Source organism: Aedes aegypti, chromosome 1, assembly GCF_002204515.2.
Source record: "Aedes aegypti strain LVP_AGWG chromosome 1, AaegL5.0 Primary Assembly, whole genome shotgun sequence".
Lineage (NCBI taxonomy): Eukaryota > Metazoa > Arthropoda > Insecta > Diptera > Culicidae > Aedes > Aedes aegypti.
Window position 1 is genome coordinate 158081301 of NC_035107.1, and position 22028 is coordinate 158103328.

Below are 22028 nucleotides of genomic sequence, written 5' to 3' on the forward strand. Positions count from 1 at the left end.
TTTTCCATAGGTGGTTGATATAGTGAACACATCGTTATCCCCGTCCAATTCTTCCAAGTAGTAAACCACCTGGCCATATGCTCCTTCGTCACGGTCCGTTGCCTCCACCGTAGCAATGATTCCCGGTTTGCTGTCCTCTGACACTTCTACAGCCGATGTGTATGGCTAAATATTGGTTCGTTGTCGTTTATATCTTCCACAAGCAGCAACATGCTTTGGGTAACGGAAAATTCACCCAAGCGCCCATCACTTAGCGTTAATATTAATGAGTACTCATCTTTGGTTTCTCGATCAAGTTCTTTGTTTAAGTAAACATTAGCCTCATTCACACCACTTCGTTCCACTCTTATCACATCACTGTCCACCGCTTTACGGACTCCAAATGTTAAAGGATCCTCATCGGGATCGTAACCTTTCAATTTGTATATCAGTGAACCGACTGGCGTGTCGGGCCCTTCTTTTAGCCTAAGCACTATTTCTGAATGACCGTCGATCAAAAACCGAGGTGGACGATTACATGACACTATTGGAATGAACGTTAATAGCAATACTGCAACACACGGAACACTGCTGAGAATCCACTTTAATCGTACTCTTCGAAACTTGTAAGATGATGCCTTTCGTTTTCTGGTGGCATGTTTGCAAAAATCTGAAGTGCATGAGTTCCGTGTGAAATTAAGGCTGGTGGAATCCATTGTTGATCGTCGTTCATTGTACCACTTCCAATATAAGCGATGATAACTTTATCTGGAAATAGAAATGTGATACGTAAAGGCATTAGTTAAAACCTATTAGTGAAAGCAGAGTGATACGGGTTGAGAATAATTTCCGGGTGTTGGGAAATTACTATTTCAGTTGTAGGGGGAGATCCCCCAGTATCGGACCGCACCCAATACCGGACAACGTCGAACAATGTTCCAAACTAGATGGTGTATTAGAAGAAAAGAAAACTATTATCGAAGGCAATGTTTGTGTAGAATAACACATCCTTGTCATGTGAAAACTGTAACATATCAATGGCCGAAATCGTGAAAACATATTTTAGAACAAAATACTGAAATTATATCTAATTTTATCAGTCTTAGTAATTGGTGATAAACTTTATTGTGAACCTATAATAATTTAGCTGCTCTGCAGACGTCCTTAAAAAACAAAAAACGCCCGAGATCATCTAGAGTTCGTTGTTGTGCACGACCGTTGGAATATATGAGAAGGATCTACTGCTCCTCAAAGAAATGTAGGAGAAATTTTTTGATAGATTCGAAAGTTTACTTTAGACAAACTGCTGAGAATTGCTGTAGTAATTTTTGGTTAAATTCAAGGAGGAATGCTTTGAAAAATCTATGAATATCTTCAGGCGTATCCCTTGCGAGGGTGAGGGTGCTGGGATAATTGCACTTTAGGGACAAACGACTTTTTAGGGTTTAGATGATTTCTGTATAAATCACGCAAATTGGTAAAGAAACGTATGTTGCAACGTATTTTTTTTTCTTTAAAGTGTTTGCATTTGGTACACGTAAGGTACTGTGGGGTAAGTGGATACAGAAAAATTAATAGTCAACTTCATTGTAATGCACAGCTAACATGAATTATGTAATTCTAACTTTTTTCTGTGGATAACAAATGAGGGACTAATATACTTCAAATCGTCATTTATTTCGATTTTTCTGATTGTTATGTACTGAGTATGAGAGACTTCAAAATTTGCGCCAAATGATCCACTTGCCCCACCGTGGTGGGGTAAGTGGATCACCAATAAAAAAAAATCTGTTCTCAAACAAATGCGGTGTAATTATGTTTAGCAAGAATGATATTACTCTCGTTCTTGTTATTGCTAGTGCTTGTAATGTTACATTTAAAAACTTTAAAATTAAAAAGTATCTTTATTTAATTAAAATATAATGAAAAATTTGTGTACATTAATTCACACTAATTCGAACATAAAAAACATTGTAACTAGAATAATTTGGCGAAAATTCATCCATTTATACACATAAGTTATACAGAAGTATTGTAGGATTTTTCCTAAAGATGTTTTCGAAGAACACTCATAGTTTAAAAATATTAGTTACATTTACTTTTGAATAACGAACTGAAATCCTTCTATTCTATTTATCAATATATTTGTATCAACTGTCTAGAACAATTTATATAGTCAAATAAGGTACGATAATATGATTTCAATTGGAAAATTAGAATATATTGCACTTTTGCAACTCAACTTAGATAAACCACGAAAAGTTTCGTGTGAATTTTGAAATTTTTATTTTTTTATTTATTTTTTTATACCAGAAAGGTTAAACAAACATTTAGGTGGATTAATTCATATTTTCTATGGTCAATTTGACAAATTCAAGCTGGGAATGAAAAAAGTTATAGGAAAACAATATTTGCGGATATTAAAACTTATTAAAATTCTTGTAAGCAGTCGGCCAATAAATGAAAATAATACTTGATCCACTTACCCCACCCCAGTAAAAAGAAGGGGTAAGTGTACCATGTATAATATATCTGTATTTATTCATAAAAATCACATATTTCTCATTGTGATTCATTCAATTAGAACTGAAATGCTCACCATGTGTCGAAAAAAGTAATAGTTTTCGATTATAGACAGAGATACAATAAATTTTTGATTGATGGAAAACAATTTTAAAATTAATTATTTTTTGCAGCTAACAAGTTTGTTTGTGTTAGTGTGCGTGTAGTACCAGTTTTGCAATAGTATCAGTGTGGGCGTGAGAATATAACCAAAAACGAAGCGATGGTGCGAAAACATTCAACATATTCAAGGATTTATGCTTAATAATGACAAATGATCCACTTACCCCACTGATACACTTCCCCCACTGTACCTTATATTTTTTGCCGTTCATAGCAAAATATATTTTTGTAAAAAAATGTGCATTACCAAAGACTAAGCAAATGTGTTAAAAAAGGTGAGTCAATAGAAAGTGCCCATTAGGTATATCATTCCTTTATCAATATTTCTGGACAAACATTTGAAAAGGGCCCAAGAGGTCTTGAGCCTTTTTTTAGAAACGTTGCTGTTGAGCCCTTCTTAGCCCGCCCACGCAAACTAACACCACTATCAGAGAGATTGGCGTTTGCTCTTCCTGATAGTGATATTGGTGAGCGTGATCGAGTTGAATTGGGCTCAACAGTGTCTTGCAAAGCCAATGTTTACCAATGTCGATGTGCTATTTTGAAATGTTTGTCCAGATTTTACTACTATTTAATTAAAATTGTTCGTCACAATTATATTGTTTTAGCTAATTAATACTTTAAGGAGTTTCTCTCAGTAGTGCTACTATAGGAACAATAGGTTTACTTTAGGCGCAAGGGATTTCAAAATTTAAGCAAAACTAATTATTTCGATTATTTTTTGAACAAAATCAAGCTGTGTATCAATGGTACTTAGATAAATAGCTCCTGACCTTCATGTCAAAAAATATTTTGAAAAGATTTATAGCAAAACGGCCGTAAAAGGCCACTAGTGCAACTATAGGGGACTGTCCACTAAGGGAACACCGACCCTACTACATCACTATCTAAAACAAATTGAAAACGGTACGGTGGGATAGTTGGATACAGAATAATCAATAATTCACGCAATTCTAACATTTTCAGGTGGCTAATATACTTCAAATCGTTATTTGTTTCGATTAGCCTAACTGTTATGTCTTGAGTATGAGGAACTTGAAAATTTGCACAAAATAATCCACTTGCCTCACCATGTTGGATATGGTCATTATGTATCCATAAATACATAAATACCGTAAAACGAGGTATCTTTGATAATGCGGGTATCTTTAATAGTGCGTTATCCGCCATCTACTAGATCAAATATAATAATTTCTGTTAATCGGTTAAGTAAAACGCATGCAAAACTAAAGAATATTAGTATGACACTTCATGTAAGAGCGGTTTTCATTTGAATTGAGAACATTTGACGCTTTATACACGAATTTTTAAAATTGAAACGATTTTAGCATTTTCGAAACGCTTACAAACAATCTGTTCTACAATCACTATTTGATGTAGTTTTGAATAGTTCGTCACTTATCTTTGACAGCCTAGTTTTCATAGAACATGAATATGGTCTCAAATCTCTTAGCGTGAACCATTTTCACAAACTGGGATCATTTTTGTAATCTATGTCAGAAATTTCCATATAATGTTAAACGCCTAGAGGTATGTAATGCCCAATAAATGTTACATCATTCATTCGAGCACTCGTCACTGAAGAAGTCTGTGCAGACGAAATAGGCCTATCTGTCAAGATAAGCAACACATATTAGAGTTTAAAGGTATTTGCTCGCCTTACTAGTGATTTTAGTATACAAAAATATATTATAAAATTATAAATATATATATTTTTTTTTTGTAAATCGAGCATTTTCATGTGACTCGTCTGTAGGTCTCAGGTCTGTAGTCATTGTCGATCAAAGTAAGCATGCATATTTTAGATGTCACCCGTCGACTGCCATAGTAATCTAGTCACATTAAGTGACAACTGTCGAAAAACTCGAGTGACAGAGCCGTGTCGAGCGAATTTTTCGGTCGACAGTGACTCCAGTCGAGTCATTTTAATCGACTCGACTTATAAAATAGGGCCCTTATTTTCTGCAAAAAGTGAAGTGTTAATGTTCAATTAGTAGTTTTAAACATACTCTAATAATCCCTCCCCTAAATTCAATATAAAAAAGTGTAGTGCCAGTACTTGTTTTATAAATATAAACTATAATTCTTTGAAACAGCATGCATAAATATTCAAGTTTTCTTCGAAAAAACTATCAAAGTTACCCCTTTTTACGGTACTTCTACTCTTTCAATTTCAGCGCCGTCAATTTCAAGTTCGAATTCGCCGGAATGAAACAAAAGTTAAAGGAAAACAACATTTGAGGATATTGAAAGTTATTCGAATTCGCGTAAACAGTCCGCCAATATATGATAATATAATAATAGGGAAACCTGGACTAATACGGACTCTGTTCTAATTCGGACCATCAAGCTGCCGTGAACGCAAGTCAGTCCCATCTGTATAACATAGGCATTGAGAAATTGGCCTGAGAAGTTCATAAACTCGTTTTCATACGAATATTCAAAAAATTCCAGAAGATTGAAACATGTTTGAATTTTAATGAAACTTTCACAATTTGCTTCTCACACCGATATCCTTCGGAGGAAAATATAAAGATGACCAAAACATGTCTCAATGTTGTGTTACACAGTGCAGAAACATGTAGTGGGACTGACAATCTGACTTGATGTTTTTTTTTCTAATTTTACCGACGAAAAAATTAGATTCATTTCTTATATATGTTCAATGTTAGACAACACTATCATCCTCATTTGGTATAACAAAATTAAGCTTTTATTAACACTTTGTTAACAACAAATTACATTTCATATGCCGTAGCAGTTACGATTTTTTACAAGTGAGTTGATTTCACCTGCTTATGAGAGAAAAGACGCTTTCAATTTATTTAACTTAACTTAACCTAAATATATAACGCATTAATCGTGGCAACAAAAGATTGCAACGATTTTTGTCTAAAATTATTGACTTTTGTATTTGACATTTGTTCCAATGTTTCAACATTGGATATTCTATGTACAGTGTGGTCTTGGGGGCCCGGGTCAGATTTAGCGAGGGGGACCCCATTGGCGAACAAAGTTCAGTGATATTCTGAATGAAACATTGCACCAGCTTTCATGTTGTTATTGTTTTATTTCAAATATAAAAGTAACAAAAATAAAAAAACATACAAAATCAGGCAAATCGTTGTCTTCTTCATTTCGCGTTTGAAAAGTAGTTGATAAATTCTTCAAAATCAAGGGAGGTACTAGCGGCTCTTTATTGCTACCCCAACGTGCTGCTGGTTCTAAAATGTAAACAATCATACAAAATAACGACCAAACAATGGTGATGGTGTAATCAATTTTCTCGAAAACATCAATTTTGGGAATTAAGCAGAATTTGCTGATTAAATTGCCAACAGCGCACTACAATAGCACGTAGCAAAAAAATGCTTGCAAACGATATGTTTCAAGCACATTGATTACCTGTAATTTTGCGAATAATTATTTCTACTTTTCCGCGTTAAGCCTCAAAACTGGTTCTGGACTTGGGTTGGCGGCTTTTCAATTTTGCTCCTATTTGACAGCCGCCCTCCACCCTTGTTCAAAATCAATCGATTTTAGAACATCGCTTTCGATATTCAGCAAGCAAAGTGAAATTAACCTTTCGTCAGTCATAGTTGTCCGTAGTTTATTTTTAATCAACGCTAATTTGCTGAAAGATCTTTCTCCGGAACAATTAGTAACCATTAAGCTTATATATATCCGCAAAGCAATACATGCGTTCGGAAACGTATCAGCAAGATCTTCATCGTACAATAAAACTGCCTGTTGAGATGATGTGAGACACTTCCTTATCTTCCTTATCCTTTGCGAACGCAGCAAATTGAACAATTTCATCCGCCAGCAGATTCGTTGCATCATGGGGATATGTAGAAACCAGCTTCATTGCTCTGCTTCCGAAAGACTGCATAGATCAACAATAGCTTTGAATTTGTCATACACCGTTTGGTACGCTTTCCTTCTGTTTTTTTAATGCTTGTTGAAGTTGTTGAATGATGACATTGAACTTGAGGCGCTTAAAGTTTTCTTTACTAGATCCTTCAGATAGATTACGGGGTCGTCCTTTGGATGGTCTGTATTCTGCATTATTACAGAGCGCAATTGCGGATTGCTCCAAATCGTCGAAATGGCTTTGTTCTCCTTGCAGAAACACATCTAGCGAATCATACAAATCAACCACCTTTTTCAAATCGACCTGAACGCCCTGCATGGCCTTGCTTGTCTCATTGAATCGTAATAGTATTTGACTCCAGATTTGAGTCAGTAACGCAGTTTCAAGGCGATCCATTCTTTCTCCAAGAGATCGTGCCTCGTATTTTGTTGTGGGGGACTGGTCTTTTGTATCTTCGATGTGCTTCAAAGCTTTTCGAACATTACTGTATCCTTCCAATAAAGCTTCTGCTGCATCGGCACGTGCAGACCAACGAGTATCAGAAAGGGACTTGATGGTAAGATTCCTTTCGTTGTCTTACAAATTACTTTCCAACACAGTCCAACGCCAGGTAGATGCAGAAAAGAACGTATACAGTTTCTGAACAAAGCCAACGTAACCAACAGCATCTGTACAGCAAGAGACAGCCGCATGACCTACTAAATTTAACGAATGTACTGCGCAAGGCACAAAAACAGCACTTGAGTTTCTCTCAAGAAGACGAGCCTGCATTCCTGAATATGGACCAGCCATGTTAGAAGCATTATCTTAAGATTGTCCGCGACAATCATTGAAATCAATTCCTTGTTTTTCTAAGTATTCCAACAAACTGGTAGATAAGTCTCCAGCTTTATGAGAATTTGACTGCAAAAATGTGAGAAATCTCTCCACCGATTGTCCAGAAATGACATACCGTAAAATTACTGTTAGCTGATCGGTGTGCATCAAATCTGGCGTAGAATCCACAGATACAGAGAAGTACTTGGCTGCCTTCAATTCCATCACAATATGATTTTGCACACGCTTTGCCATCAGCATCAAAATTTCTTCATATACTGAAGACGACAAATATGATTCTCGTCCACTTCCAGAATTTCCAAAGCTCTGTAAGTGGCCCATCAAAAGTGGGTCGAATTGTGCAATGAGTTCAATAATCCCCAAAAAATTACCGTTGTGTTTAGAACCGATAATCTCGTCACTTCCTCTGAACGCCAAGCCTCTCTCCGCCAGAAAGGTGATAACTGCAATAGTCCGGCGCAGAATTTCTCGCCAGTACTTCCTCTTTTCGTTTGTTTGTTTTTCTAGATCTTTGTCAACGCGACATGAATCCGAACATCGAAGATTGAAGTTCAGTACAGCTTCTCGATGATTTTGGCCTTGCTTATGTACTTTCATTTTTTCGATGAATATCTGCCGAAGAACCATCCGCTAACGGATAGATTCGTCGTGACTCCGGGTAGGAATTTGAATCATTTTTGTTCTGGTCAGCGCAGAAGATTTGCCCAACAAAGTTACTCGCTTATCTGTGATGGGGAACCAGTCAGCAGGATCACTAGATACTGATTCAATCAAGGATGTCGAAGTCCCAGGTTCCATTTTATCAACACGTTCAATTACCATCCCAGCGGTATCTTCACTACAACTGTGCAGGTTCTGCTCTAATACCGTTGGATCGTTACATGAGACAGCGTGGTTCTCAGGTAAAGGGAGCTTTGAATCATGTTCGGATTTTGAACCTGCAGAGAAAAACTCCGAAAGACGAGGAGTTTTCGCGAGCACTGCTGCATCCTTGTCTGCCTTTTGCTTGGCAGTTTTCCTTTTCTGTGCACCGGAAAGTTGGATCGAACGAGACATCGTTTGCAAGGAGCTAAAACAAAATCATTTGAAGGAAACATGCTAAAAGCTGGTGTTAGGTTTATGATCTTACGGACTATCTTACGCTTTCAATAATATTTGATGAATCGCCGTGTGGAACGTAGTTTTCTTTTAAAACCTATTTCAAACAAAAAAAGAATGAATCAATTATTCTGAAGAAAAAACTGTTTGTTGACAAATAAACGAACTTCTGGATTGTTTTCATGTTCATCGATAAACTGACAGATGAACACACTGAAAAAAAAACAGTCATATTTTCTTGAAAATATAAGACAATTGATTTGCACTTGCACTAAAATAATGTTTAAGGAGATGATATTAATGTTGTGTAAGATATAAACATTAATGTATCGTCTTATTCTTCAAGCCCATGTATTTTATAACTACGAAGAAGTACTAAAAAGGTATTGGAACATTTTTTTTATTTGAAATATAAAACTTCAATTCCACGGGGGGGGGGGGCTTAGCGAGGGGGCCCGGGGAAATTCATGTCTACTTGAAGGTTTCAAATAAAGTGCTTTTGGTTTATGTGGGAATATTATTAGTTGAGTTTTGGAAGCATTAGGAAAAATATTCGATTTTTGCAAGTATAAAGAAAAAATATCCAAACTTTTTTGCAATCTACTGCAGATGACACGCAGGTTTCGTCCTTTGGCGGAGAGTTCTGTGTCATCAGTAAACAAAGATTTTTGACATCCCTGAGGTAACTCAGGTAAATCAGATGTGAAAATATTGTATAATATTGGTCCCAAAATGCTGCGTTCTGAAAATTAACCTGAAGTGTACAATTTTAAAGATAACTTTGAATTATTCTAATAATAAATGTTGAAAAATTAATGTTTTTTTTATTTTACAATCATGCCTTCATGCCAAACACTGTGGAATGCTTTTTCTATGTCTAGAAGACCAGTTGAATAGCCTTCAGATCTGTTGGAACGGATCAAATTTATTACACGTTCCTTCGGAAGGGAAGTAAAGCCGTTGGTCCCGAGATGAACTAGCCCAGGGCTAAAAATCTCGTTAATAAAGATAGAAAAAAAAAGAATTTTCGTTGATGTGGACCATCAATCTGTTCAAAATTACCTTTTCGAACAGTTTCGAACTACTGGAGGAAAGCAAACTGGTTGGACGATAGCTAGAAGCTTCTGTAGGATTTTTGTGTGGTTTTAGAATCGGTACAACATTGGATATTTTCCATTTGACAGAAATATATGCCAACTGTAAACATTTGTTAAATATATCAACCAAAAATGATAAGCTACTCTCCGGAAGTTTATTGATGAAGAAGTAGAAAATTCCATCAACGTCAGGGGCTTTCATATTTTTGAATGTTTAATAATAGTTCTCACTTCTTCCAAATCAGTCTTCAAAATCCTGAAATTCTTCCAAATCAGCCTTCAAAATCCTGAGTAACTTGATTTTCAATTGTATTAGTTAGTCCTACGTTAAAATTATGCGCGCTTTCAAACATAGCAAGTTTTTGAGCTTTTTCGCAATCAGCTAGTAATAAATTGTTTTCCTCTTTCAATGCCAGAATCGGCGTCTGAGGTTTTTTTTTCAAAATTTTGAATAATTTCTAATAGGGCTCCGGTCAGCTCTAAAATAATTAAGTGTGGAGCTGATATGATTGAGAATCGCTCCATGGAATATTTGAAATGTAAATTGCTCCAAACTGTCACCCAAAAGTTTTGTTTAGCTAAACCAATATTATTTTTTAAAAAGAAAAAAATAATTTGGTCACTGAAAGCAAAATATTGCTAGGTAAAGTAAACACCAAGGGGCGCTATTACGTGATTATAACCAGTTGGGCGGTTTATTTTGGCGATGACTGTATTTTTGTCTGGCCGATAAGCCATTTTTACCTGGAAAACTAGTAAAAAATTAGGATGCGAAATTTTGTCATGATTTTTAAATCTAGACCAATGTGTGACACAATCATGTTATAAATACGAGTAATTGGGACAATCTTTAAAAATTCAGACACAAGATTATTTCCGTAGCGATTTTTTTTCATATGCAAAGAGGAGGCTACGTTATAACTGCACATCTCTGAAAAATGCATCAAGATGAGTCTGAAAAATAACATAACGTTATCTCGCATTCCTATACATAAGCCATCCTATGTGAATAGCAGATTATTTTACCACGCCATTCATCACTGGAGAATATTGAACTCAAGTTCTTTACCACGAAGTGGCCCAACATTGCGGATGGCTGCCGGCTGGCATCTTTGGCATATTTGCATAGGTTTACTTGAGCTCTGATGAAAGGGAAAATCTTTCGCAGGTTACGGAAATCTCACGATAGCCATGTTGATGGAACTAAACAAAGTAATATTACGCCATTGTGAGCATCAAGTTTTCCCACTGACGTTTAGTGGTAACAAAATAGACAGCGTTAATTAATATTATTTGTTTCATTTGAGCTCCTCTTGAAATCGTGGGAAGGTCAAACCCGCTCACGTAACAGTTTTGAGCTGCACCACAAGAAAGATTCCGACAGGGTTGATTTTTTGTGGAACAGGTAAATCAAATTTAATTATGCTGCATTGTATGAACCAAAAACTTTATACATTCTAACGTTTATCATACAACAGATGGTCAACGAATGATGAGTTGATAGGTGTTTAATGTATTTTGAACATATGATTTGTAGGGTGAGTGTACGAATTATGGATGCAATACGTATAAAAATCAGATTTTAACCGCGTTTCAAAAACGTAAGCATGACTTGTTGATGTTAATTACTAGTTTGAAGTTTTGAAGCCTTGCGAAATAGTTAAATTAAAAACAGGAGTATAACATTGACTTGAAGCTACTAAAAATTGGTTTTAAAAGTGTTGTCTTTGTACCAAATATGGCAATAGTGTTCCTAGCATTCGACATAAGAATGTACCAATAATGGACTATCAAATATTTGCACGAAATGTACTCAAATGCCATCCATAGTGAATGATAATGCAACGCTAATAAGTAATGAAGCGATTGTTCATAGTGGAAATAACTCTATTTTCTACTTAAAATGGTAAATTTAATTGCTCACCAGCTAAATTTGTTCATTTGTTATCACTAGGGAACATACAGGGGATAGGCAAAATGATTGAGATAGGTAAAATTTTGCCTAAATTCAAATGCTTATAAACTTATGAAATGATGTTTCCTGCAGCATATGCAGAACCATTAGACACACTGACCACTCTATAGTAAGTTCCAGGTGCCCTGGGGGAAGTGGAATTGTCCACTTCCATCGGGGTATATAGAACCTACCATACAGCGGTCACGGCAGCCGGTGGCTCTGGAAGTGCTTTTGGAAGCATCATCTTCTAAAATCGTGATATTTGATAGAGTAAAGTGGGGCAAAAGTTCGAGTGGGGTAAGAGTTTCTTTTTAAGATTTCTAGCTCCATTCAAAACAAATCTTATAAATGTCTTGGTGGTTCGAATGCTATTCAAGTAAGAGACTTTCAATCCAAATATCATAAAAATCTACTACTTGTTGTTTTTCGACGTGAATATTGTAATTTTTGGTCAAACTTTCGTTGCATGGAGCCAATTGAAGATAAAATCTTTTTCAATATTTTATGTAAGGGCGTTTCTAGGCCTATCATAAAGTTGCTTTGAGGTGTATTAGTTTTTGCATAAATGCCTGAAAACAATTTTTGGCCCAGTGGACAATATTCGCATTCCATATAGAAAGGTGACAAAAATACTAGGAGTGTACTTCGACAGACATCTTTCGTTTAACCATCACTTCGAACAGCTAAAAACCAATCTGAAACAGAGAAGCTGTTTAGTTCGGACAATTAGTCGGTGTCAATCCACCAGTAACCGGAAAACAATCATGAACATTGGCAATAGTCTGATTTTGTCAAAAATCTTCTACGGTGTAGAAGCAACATGCCGCAATACTGAACAATTAAAAAAATCGCTTTCACCATTTTATAACAAAATGGTACGAGAAGCCTCAGGATTACTCCCGTCGTCACCAACGAAATCATCGTGCGTAGAAGCTGGACTTCTCCCATTTGATTCTTTGTTAGCAAAAGTTGTTGCCACACGTGCAACATCATATGCCGAAAAAGCGAAGCATAAATCTCCCCAATGTCTTTTATCAACGGTTGCTAATAATTTGTTCAAAAATCTAACAAGAAGTCGACTACCAAAAGTTCTACAGCTGATCCGAATAACCGATCGCATATGGAACATGCCCAGCCCTAGAATCGACTGGGGACTGAAACATAAACTCTCAACAAAAGATTCTCCACTGAAAGTACAAGCCGAGTTCCGCTCAACAGTAGAAACAAATTACAAATCCCACATTAAACTTTATACAGATGGTTCGAAGCTCGGAAACAATGTAGGCTTCGGGGTATATGGTCCGGGTATCAACAAATCGCTTCGGTTACCCAATTATTGCTCCGTTTTCTCCGCTGAGGCAGCCGCCTTGAAGCTAGCCGTTGAAGAAATGTATCCATCAGATGCTCCTGTAGTGATTTTTACTGACTCTGCCAGTGTCCTAAAGTCAATCGAGAGTGGGAAATCACGACATCCATGGGTACAGCTCATTGAAAATAAGTATAAAAGCAACATATCATTCTGCTGGATTCCTGGACACAAGGGAATTGCTGGCAATGAATTGGCTGATAGACTCGCAGCTGTCGGTAGAACCAGCCAGCGTCAAAGCACCAAGGTACCAGGTGACGACATTCGAAAATATATTGCGTCATCTATAGAAATTGCCTGGAAAGTTACGTGGTCGAAGGAAACTGACCTGTTCTTGAGGAAGGTGAAAGGAACTACAGAAAAGTGGAACGACAGAGAGAAGCGCAAGGAGCAAAGGATTTTATCCCGTCTGAGAGTTAGACATACAAAAATAACACACGCCCACTATTTAGGAAGCGCTCGTGATGCTCCTGAATGTGAAGTATGCCTGTGTCGCCTGACAGTGGAGCACTTGCTTGTATCCTGCCCAATCTACGACAACTATCGGAACGATGTTAACCTACCTGCATCAGTACGAGATATTCTAAGTAACGATTCTAACACTGAAGAACAACTGTTGCTGTTTCTTAAAAATAGTCAACTTATTGATAAGATTTGATTGTATAGGCTAATGCAAAACCAATTTGTTTCCTTTTTCTTCTCATAAGAGGTGAATGAATTTATAAAATTTAAAACCTCTTAAATATAATAATAATAATAATTTTTGGCCCATAGTGGGGCAAAAGTTCGAATCAGTGCACAGTGGTTTAAAGCTCAAAAAACACGATCATCAGCTTTTTCAGTATCAACGAGTGAAAATATTGCCATACTATATTCGGCAAAGTTACTGCATATGTTAAGCAGCAACTTTTGACATTTACAAATTTTTGATTAATTTACTCATAAGTTATATAAAATTTTTATTTTCTCTGTTTGTCGTTAAAAGCATTTGGTGTCCTCGACAAAGTTGTTGGAATTGTTAAATGAAGAGAAGTTGTCGAAGACACTTTAACTCTATCTATTAAAATAAACGATGTATAGCGATTTTCATATAAAAACCACTTCAAAAGTACAAATACTCACTTAACTTTTTTCGTAGCAATTTTCATGGCTTACAATGTTCTAGGACTATGTTTATATTTTTAAAATACAAAACTTTGCTGAACATACCAAGACAATATCTTCATTTTTTCTATAAGTTATAAGCATTTTATTGTGGAAAATTCACCTCTTTTACACTAATATATCTCGAAAAGTTGCAAAAAGTTGCAAACAAAATTACATGCATTAGAAAGGCCAACATCTGTACTATGTTTTCCAAGTAGACTCATCCGTGTCTTCGCGTGTCTTTTCCACTTTTCTGCCAGTTGAAAATTTGAATATTTGTACTTATAAGTATTGATTATGTGTATCTGAGCACTATTTATAACTAGCGCTTAATTACGCATAATTGAGATAACCATCATTCAGAGCTTTAAGTATGACGAGTTCGAAGATTTTGAAAAAAAGTTATTATTTTGTTCATCTTGGTAGTTTATTTGTTACATATGTACACGGGAAAAAAATCTGGTAAATATTACTATTATAGCTGACTATGCCCATTCCTTAAACTACCATGATATTTCTGAACAATTTACTACGTTAATAGTAAACTGGTACATTTGACAGGAATAAATTTCATCAATCTGATTTCGACTACAGACATGGTAAAATCAAGCGCTCTTCTAGTCTGGAAAATTGCTGGTGCGAGAGCTCAAGTGATCCCCATCAAATGGTAGTTCTTACCACACAATTTCTTTACGTGTCGATGTGTACTATGCAATCGCCGAAACAAATTCATATTATTCAATTAATTATTCTTACTCGAGTGTAATAAATATAAACATCCAAATTTGGTTCACTCAGCTCCCTCCTCACCTGAATAATCAAGTTTCTTCATATACGCTATATTCGATACTAAAAGCTAAGAAAACTTCAATGTCACTTTTCTTAAGCTCATCACCATCAACAGATCCGACGACTCTAGCATGCGATTAAGAAGATAAATTCTTGCATTTCCCACTATTTGTCTGTTTTTTTTTTATATAAAACAGGGTTTTAGAACGTCCAACGACCATGTACGCTATGCCAATTCTTCCAAACTTCTGAATTGAAGGAAGTATGGATTCAAAGGGGTATGTGTTTTGCAGAATTAGCAGAAATATATCCTTTTAGATAGCATTTTATTGCTTCCAATGATTGCAGAAATCACCTTGTCAAATAGCTCCTGAGCAATCAAAGCAGGCTGTAGGTTCGTTAATTACAATGACAAACAGCGGTTCAGATTGCAGCAAATATAAAGCAATATAACCAACTTTAGTTGACTCATAGGTGACAAAGATACGTGAAGACACGGATGAGTCCACCTGGAAAACATAGTACAGATGTTGGCCTTTCTAATGCATGAAATTTTGTTTGCAACTTTTTGCAACTTTTCGAGATATATTAGTGTAAAAAAGGTGAACTTTCCCCAATAAAATGCTTATAACTCAAAGAAAAAATGAAGTGTCTTGGTATGTTCAGCAAAGTTTTGTATTTTAAAAATATAAACATAGTCTTGGAACATTGTAAGCCATGAAAATTGCTACGAAAAAAGTTAAGTGAGTATTTGTACTTTTGAAGTGGTTTTTATATGAAAATCGCTATACATCGTTTATTTTAATAGATAGAGTTAAAGTGTCTTCGACAACTTCTCTTCATTTAACAATTCCAACAACTTTGTTGAAGACACCAAATGCTTTTAATGACAAACAGAGAAAATAAAAATTTTATATAACTTATGAGTAAATTAATCAAAAATTTGTAAATGTCAAAAGTTGCTGCTTAACATATGCAGTAACTTTGCCGAATATAGTATGGCAATATTTTCACTCTTTGCTACTGAAAAAGCTGATGATCGTGTTTTTTGGATTTTAAACCACTGTGCAGTGGGGCAAAAGTTCGACCCATGTATAAAATCACGGAAAAATTTGCAAATTGCCTAAAATCCACATATTATCATCAAATTTAGTTAAATTTGTCTGATCGTGAGAAAACTGTCACCAAAATTTTACATTTCCACTAAGTTTTGCGAAAAACTGCTATTTTTTACAATCAACCCGGTTTTGGGCAATTTTTTATGAAAATTTAGTGTGTATTTTTCGTCAAACTTAAGTTTACGGCTGGTTTAAAGAATGCCTGTCATAAAAGGATCGATATTTTGTGTTTTAGCCAGCCAACTTTTGCCCCACACTAGATTCGAACTCTTGCCCCACCGGTGGGGCAAAAGTTCGAATAAGACAATCAATTTTGAAACTGTTATAACTAAAAATGGGTAAATATTTTGACACAAGTTTGTTCAGCAAAATTATAGCCAATATGTTGAAGGTTCACTGTATGGTATTTGTTTTGTTTTAACTGCTATTGCTTTCCTGGAAACTTTGATTATACCACTAAGGTCGAACTTTTGCCCCACCTTACTCTACCCATATATATGTAATTCCCGACATGTTTTAAATTGGCCACATCCTCCGGGATACCTGGAACCAACTATAGAGTGGTCATTGCAGTCGGAGATTCTGCAAATGCTTCCGGAATTATCATCTATAAAAATCTTGAAGTTTGATGTCCATACTGATATGGTTCCAGATATGTTCCTAACTGGCCACTTTCCCCAGGGCACCTGGAACCTACTATCGAGTGGTCAGTGTGTCTAATGGTTCTTGGATACCCAACTATGGGTACATAACAAAATTATATCACCATATGTTATTATGATATTAAGATTTCATCAATCACAGGTGGTTACAATTATGATGCAGGATGTTGTTAAAATAACTAAAATTGAAATGTATAATAAATATAACAAAATAAGTTTTAAATATATCAAAAACATATCAAATCCAGTTATAATTTTTGGTACAATGTATCAAAATTATAATACTGTATAATATACGGAGTAGCTTATTTACTTACGAATTTTTGATCAATTATATAAAAATTCTAATAAAATATATCATATTTCGAGCAACAGGCAGAAAAAATGTATGTAAAAATCGAAAAATCGTAAGTCCAGAAAAAAAGGTAAATTTCCAAATGTTACAACTTATTTTTTATATTAATAATGTACTGCTATGTATTTGATTTAATTATAAAATTGTTAATAAAAAAAAAAAAAAAAACAAATAGAAACATGTTCAAAATAAATATAACATATTAAGTTATATTTATGTTCTAATTTTTCTGTGGATAGCTGTGTCTATCAGAATTATATCACAATAAAATGTGTATATCATATTCTGATAAAATTTTATTTTATTTTTATGATATGCCTCTAGTCGGGTATAGCTCCAGATAACATATACAGGTATGTTCCGTTTTTATCAACACGATCAGCAATTTTCAGTTGATAAAAACGGAACCGTGACAAAAACGGAATAATTTTCTTAAACAAAATATTTTACAAATTTGAAAAGAAAATTGCAGGAATTTTGTCAGGATAATACAGATTATCATCATAAAAATGCACAGTATTGATGTTTATGAGCTGTGAGGAGCATTGAAGTAGGTGTTTTATTCTTACAGGCTCGTAATGAAAATTGATTGCAGACTCCTATCAATCAATATGATTTTGTAATAAATCATTATTAGTTTTAGTTTTCTTGGTTGAAATTTCAATGAATGTTATTTAGAATATTGAAACGACAATCACATAAATGTCATTTGCATGATAAAGAGCATCATATTTGTGAAAAATAACTGCAAGGAAATGGGTCAAGCTGATCTTTGTATTTTTAAGAAGAATTAAACATCTCTTTACGTAAGATCACAAATAGACCGGAAATAAGCTAACCTAAAGTTCTAGTTTTTTGTTAAGTAAAATTAATATTAAATACTAGTGGTCCCGTCAAACTTTGTTTTGCCATCAAGTAGGCTGCTGAAAAATGGCATGCAATCTCCCATATAAAACGACAGATTAGTTTTCAATTGTTTTCCAGTTATTTAAGAGAATTTTACAAATCTTTTTCTTCACTCAAACACGTGACCAATGCAACAGTGAAATAATCATGTAATACTACGTTCAGACTAGAGCTGATATTATGTAATATAGGCTATCTTGACATCAAATGTCATACTTCCTATTTCCAGTGAAAATTAGATGTAAGGATTCTGATATCAAGAAAGCCTATATTACGTAATATCAGCTCTAGTCTGAACGTAGCATAAGTCTATTGGCCCCTCCTTAAGCCATTTCGTAACATACAAACACCATTCCATTTTCATTTATATAGAAGTTCATCAAAAACACAAAAGTGTACAATCACTAGAACAAGCATCACCAAATAAGATCTTTTTTTTTGCGTTGCGTTATGTGGTAACGAAGTATGTCGTAGATTGCATACTGAAAACTGTTATGTTGATTACTACACCACTTATATTCAAAATATTTAAGGAAAACTATTTTGGATGGAATAGCTGTTTAATCGGAAGTCAGAGACATGACAATTTCCATTGCCGACCGCGTCCATGATAATATGACACCTACCTAAAGAGAGGCCAGCAACTCACGGACGCCCTCATCTATGTCAAGGAGCTGGATAACAGGCTTGGGAACTGTGACCACAATTTACCACAGTTCATCGATTCTGTCGGCCAATCAAAACACCAAGCAGCAGCAGCATCAATACCATCAGGCGTTGCGCTGCCAACGGTTCATACACTGCTTGAATGTTTTTGTCTCTCCACTATGATCGTTTTCGGGCAGCCATTCCGAGGTGAATGATTGAAAAAAAATGTTAAATAATTCATTCGCTAATATTTCGCTTTTGTTTTCAACAAATTGAAATTTATTAGCGCTAACAGCAAGAGCACAATCATTCGGTTGCGATACATATAAACAAGTTCAACTTCATGCTGCCTTTATCGAACAAAAATGCAAAACCCCGAAAACCGAAAAAATCGTGTCACCACTGTGCTCGAGTCATTTCGCATTCGGGTTTGATAAAACGTAGCGAAGAAGAAGATTACAGTTTTGAAGAGCCGTGACATTTTTTGTTTTGAACGGCCATGGTTTGCTTTGGATTTTGATGGTCGTGTAGAAACATGTGAATGTCGAGGTGGTAAATGTTTGCTACAGTACATTTCCCATCCCTGCTGGATAATAGGGAAGGGTATGGTCAAGGATTCACTATAAGCGAGTGATACGACCGGATTTGAATTGTTGGGAGTGACTTTGCTAAAAAAAAATAATGCCACTTCATAAGCAAGTCTTACAGGGATGGGACACAGGTATTTCCACCTTTTGTTTAATTTTAAGAGCTTTGGTTTAAGCGCCATCACTCGCTCTCCGAAACGAGAAAACAAATTGACCCTACGCTCTAAAATAGCCCTAGTTTCATTGAAAATAAGTACTTCAATTGGAACAAACTCTCCAAATCCGATTTAAGCAAATGATTCTGTTTGTCACGCAATCGGTCATCCCCAAAGCAGCGCGCTGATGCCGTGTATAAAAACGAGTTTTTCTTTAAAATAAACTCGATCATATCTTTTGCCGTTGCCCAAACATTCTTGAGTTCATTCCCAAGTACATCCCTTATAAAATAGAACTGAACATATATGGGATTGTTCATTAATTACGTAAGGGGTTTTGGGGGGAGGTGGTGTTTGAGATATCTTGCGTGTCACGAAAAATATTATTCATTTCCATACAAGAAATCATATCATAGGGGGAATTGTCTCAACTGTCCAAACTGTCTCACGTAATTAATGGTCAGCCTTCATGTCTATCAAATTTACATACAAAACTCTTTAATATTAAAAAAGGAGAGGCCTCTGCAACTCTCTTAATTACGTATTCAACTAATCACAAATTCCAGTTGTTGCTAGCACGTGGCCAGGGCAACTCTCGATTGTTGAAGGATGGATCAATCTTGTCCAACAGACCATGCTGAGTTTGAAAACTCCAATTGATTAGTGGATAAAGAAGGACTCAAACCTTATTGCATTGTATATGACTTGACACCCACCATGAATCTTAGGTGCTCAACATTAACATAATGCGGAAATTCAACTATGATGCTATTGGAAAACATCTGAATTGCTTCAAAATAAGTATTCAGTTTGTATTCTAAACATTTTGCAAATTAAATAAAAATCATTTCTGTGTGTTGATAAAAACGGGATAATTTGTTAACGAAATCGGAACGTGATAAAAACGGAACATACCTGTACATGATTGGATACACAAACATGACTGCCATGGTTCCGGAACCTGTTTTACGGAAATGGCCATATTTCGGAGAATTTTCAACAAAACTTAATGCGTCCGCCGGCATTCAACTTCATATTCGTTCAAGTTTCTAGAAAAATTATAAACATCTTTACAAGTTTACACCGCATAGAAATACAAGCGACAAAAAAAATGCCATGTGGCCATGACCTTGGAAAATCCGGAACATCTCCGGTGTCCAGTGGCCAATATGTATAGCCAAGCAAGTTCCTGAAACTTGACCAAATTTACCGTCGACTGCTTCCAGATGCATCCAATTTGATCCATTTTTCATAAAGTTATAAGCATTTGAAATTAGGCAAAATTTTACCTTCTCAATCATTTTGCCTATCCCCTATACATTTATCGGTTGAAGCAGGTTTACCGGATGAAAACATAAATTTCGCAACGGGTGTCCTTTAGCAAACTGCTAAGAATGTGTGAGGTAAAATTTTCAAATATTCTTTTTTCGAATGTTCTTATCAATCAAATCATCAAAATCTTTCCTGGAAATATTAGCCGTTACATTCTAGTGAAACAATAAGAATAATCTCTTTTTGTGCCCACTATTGCCATAATTGGTACTTCTACCCTACTACTTTTGCCTTTTGCCTTTGGTACTTTTGCCATCATGTTCGAAATTGTGTACAGTATGGCCCATAAAAAATGCGAAAATTGTTTGAACGTGAGTTTAGCATACCTGAGCGTTATTTTAATTGTTTTCGTGAGTGAATGTATTTTCTGATCACTCTGGTATATTCTGACATATTTTCGCTAGGGTAGGTGTACCAATTATGGATGCAATATGTCAACAGTACGGATAAAAATCAAGTTTTAACCGCGTTCCTAAAACGTAACCATGACTTGTTGGTGTTAATTACTAGTTTGAAGCCTTGCGAAGCAGTTGAATTAAACAGTTTTAGTACTAAATTGACTCTAAGCCTTTAAAAAATTGTTTTAAAAAGCATTGTCTTTGTACCAATTATGGCAATAGCGTTCCTAGCATTTGACATAAAAGTGTCCCAATTATGGACTATCGAATATTTGCACGAAATGAACTCAAACGTCATCCAGAGCGAATGATAATACAACGCAAATATGTAATGAAGTGATTGCTCATAAAATTTTCCAAAATTTTTGTGTTAAATACATGTTAAATCAATTTATTGCAATGGGTTCATGGGAGCAAATTAATTTTCGAAAAGGAGTCGAAATGTAGTGAAAACGCAAATTATGATGCAAAACAGCATTAATAAACTCCCATTACCTTTTCAGCGCCTAATTTTAAGGAAAAAGAGGGAAAATTCAAAAATCGAGTGTCACTGAAAACCCCTCTCTACCATGAAATTAGCATCTTCCGCTTGCAAACATTTTCGAACGTGTGATTGAAAAATCTTAGCAATTGAGTACAAAACATGAAGATAATGCCTTACCGAACCTTCCCGTCGTGGAAGTCACCAGTAAAACAGCTTTACTTCTTTTATTTCACTGATCAAAAAATGTAAACAAACTGCCTCCCGAGTATCGCCATAATTGGGCTCTCATACACTCCTTGTACCAGTTATCGACATAGTGGAAATAACACGATTTCCAGCTTAAAAGAGTAGATAAGGTAGCTCATCAGCTAAATTTATTCATTTGTTCTCACTAGGCAACATACATTATTCGGTTGAAGCAGTTTTTCCGGATGAAAACATACTTTTGGTAAGTGGTGTCCTTTAGCAAACTGCTAAGAAGGTGACATATGTGTGAGGCAAAATTTTCAAATGTTCATTTTTCGAAGTTTATTGCACGAATGTTCTAATCAAGAT

The 22028-nt window shown here is 35.4% G+C and overlaps 1 long non-coding RNA gene across 1 annotated transcript in view; it reads right to left on the bottom strand.

Moving 5' to 3' along the window:
- Positions 1-294: 294 nt before the first annotated feature.
- The window catches only part of LOC110678771, a 50350-nt gene continuing 28616 nt past the window's right edge, over positions 295-22028 (bottom strand). Inside the window, exon 2 of the long non-coding RNA XR_002501928.1 lies at positions 295-747. This is a non-coding gene — a long non-coding RNA (uncharacterized LOC110678771). The remainder of the gene's footprint in view (positions 748-22028) is intronic.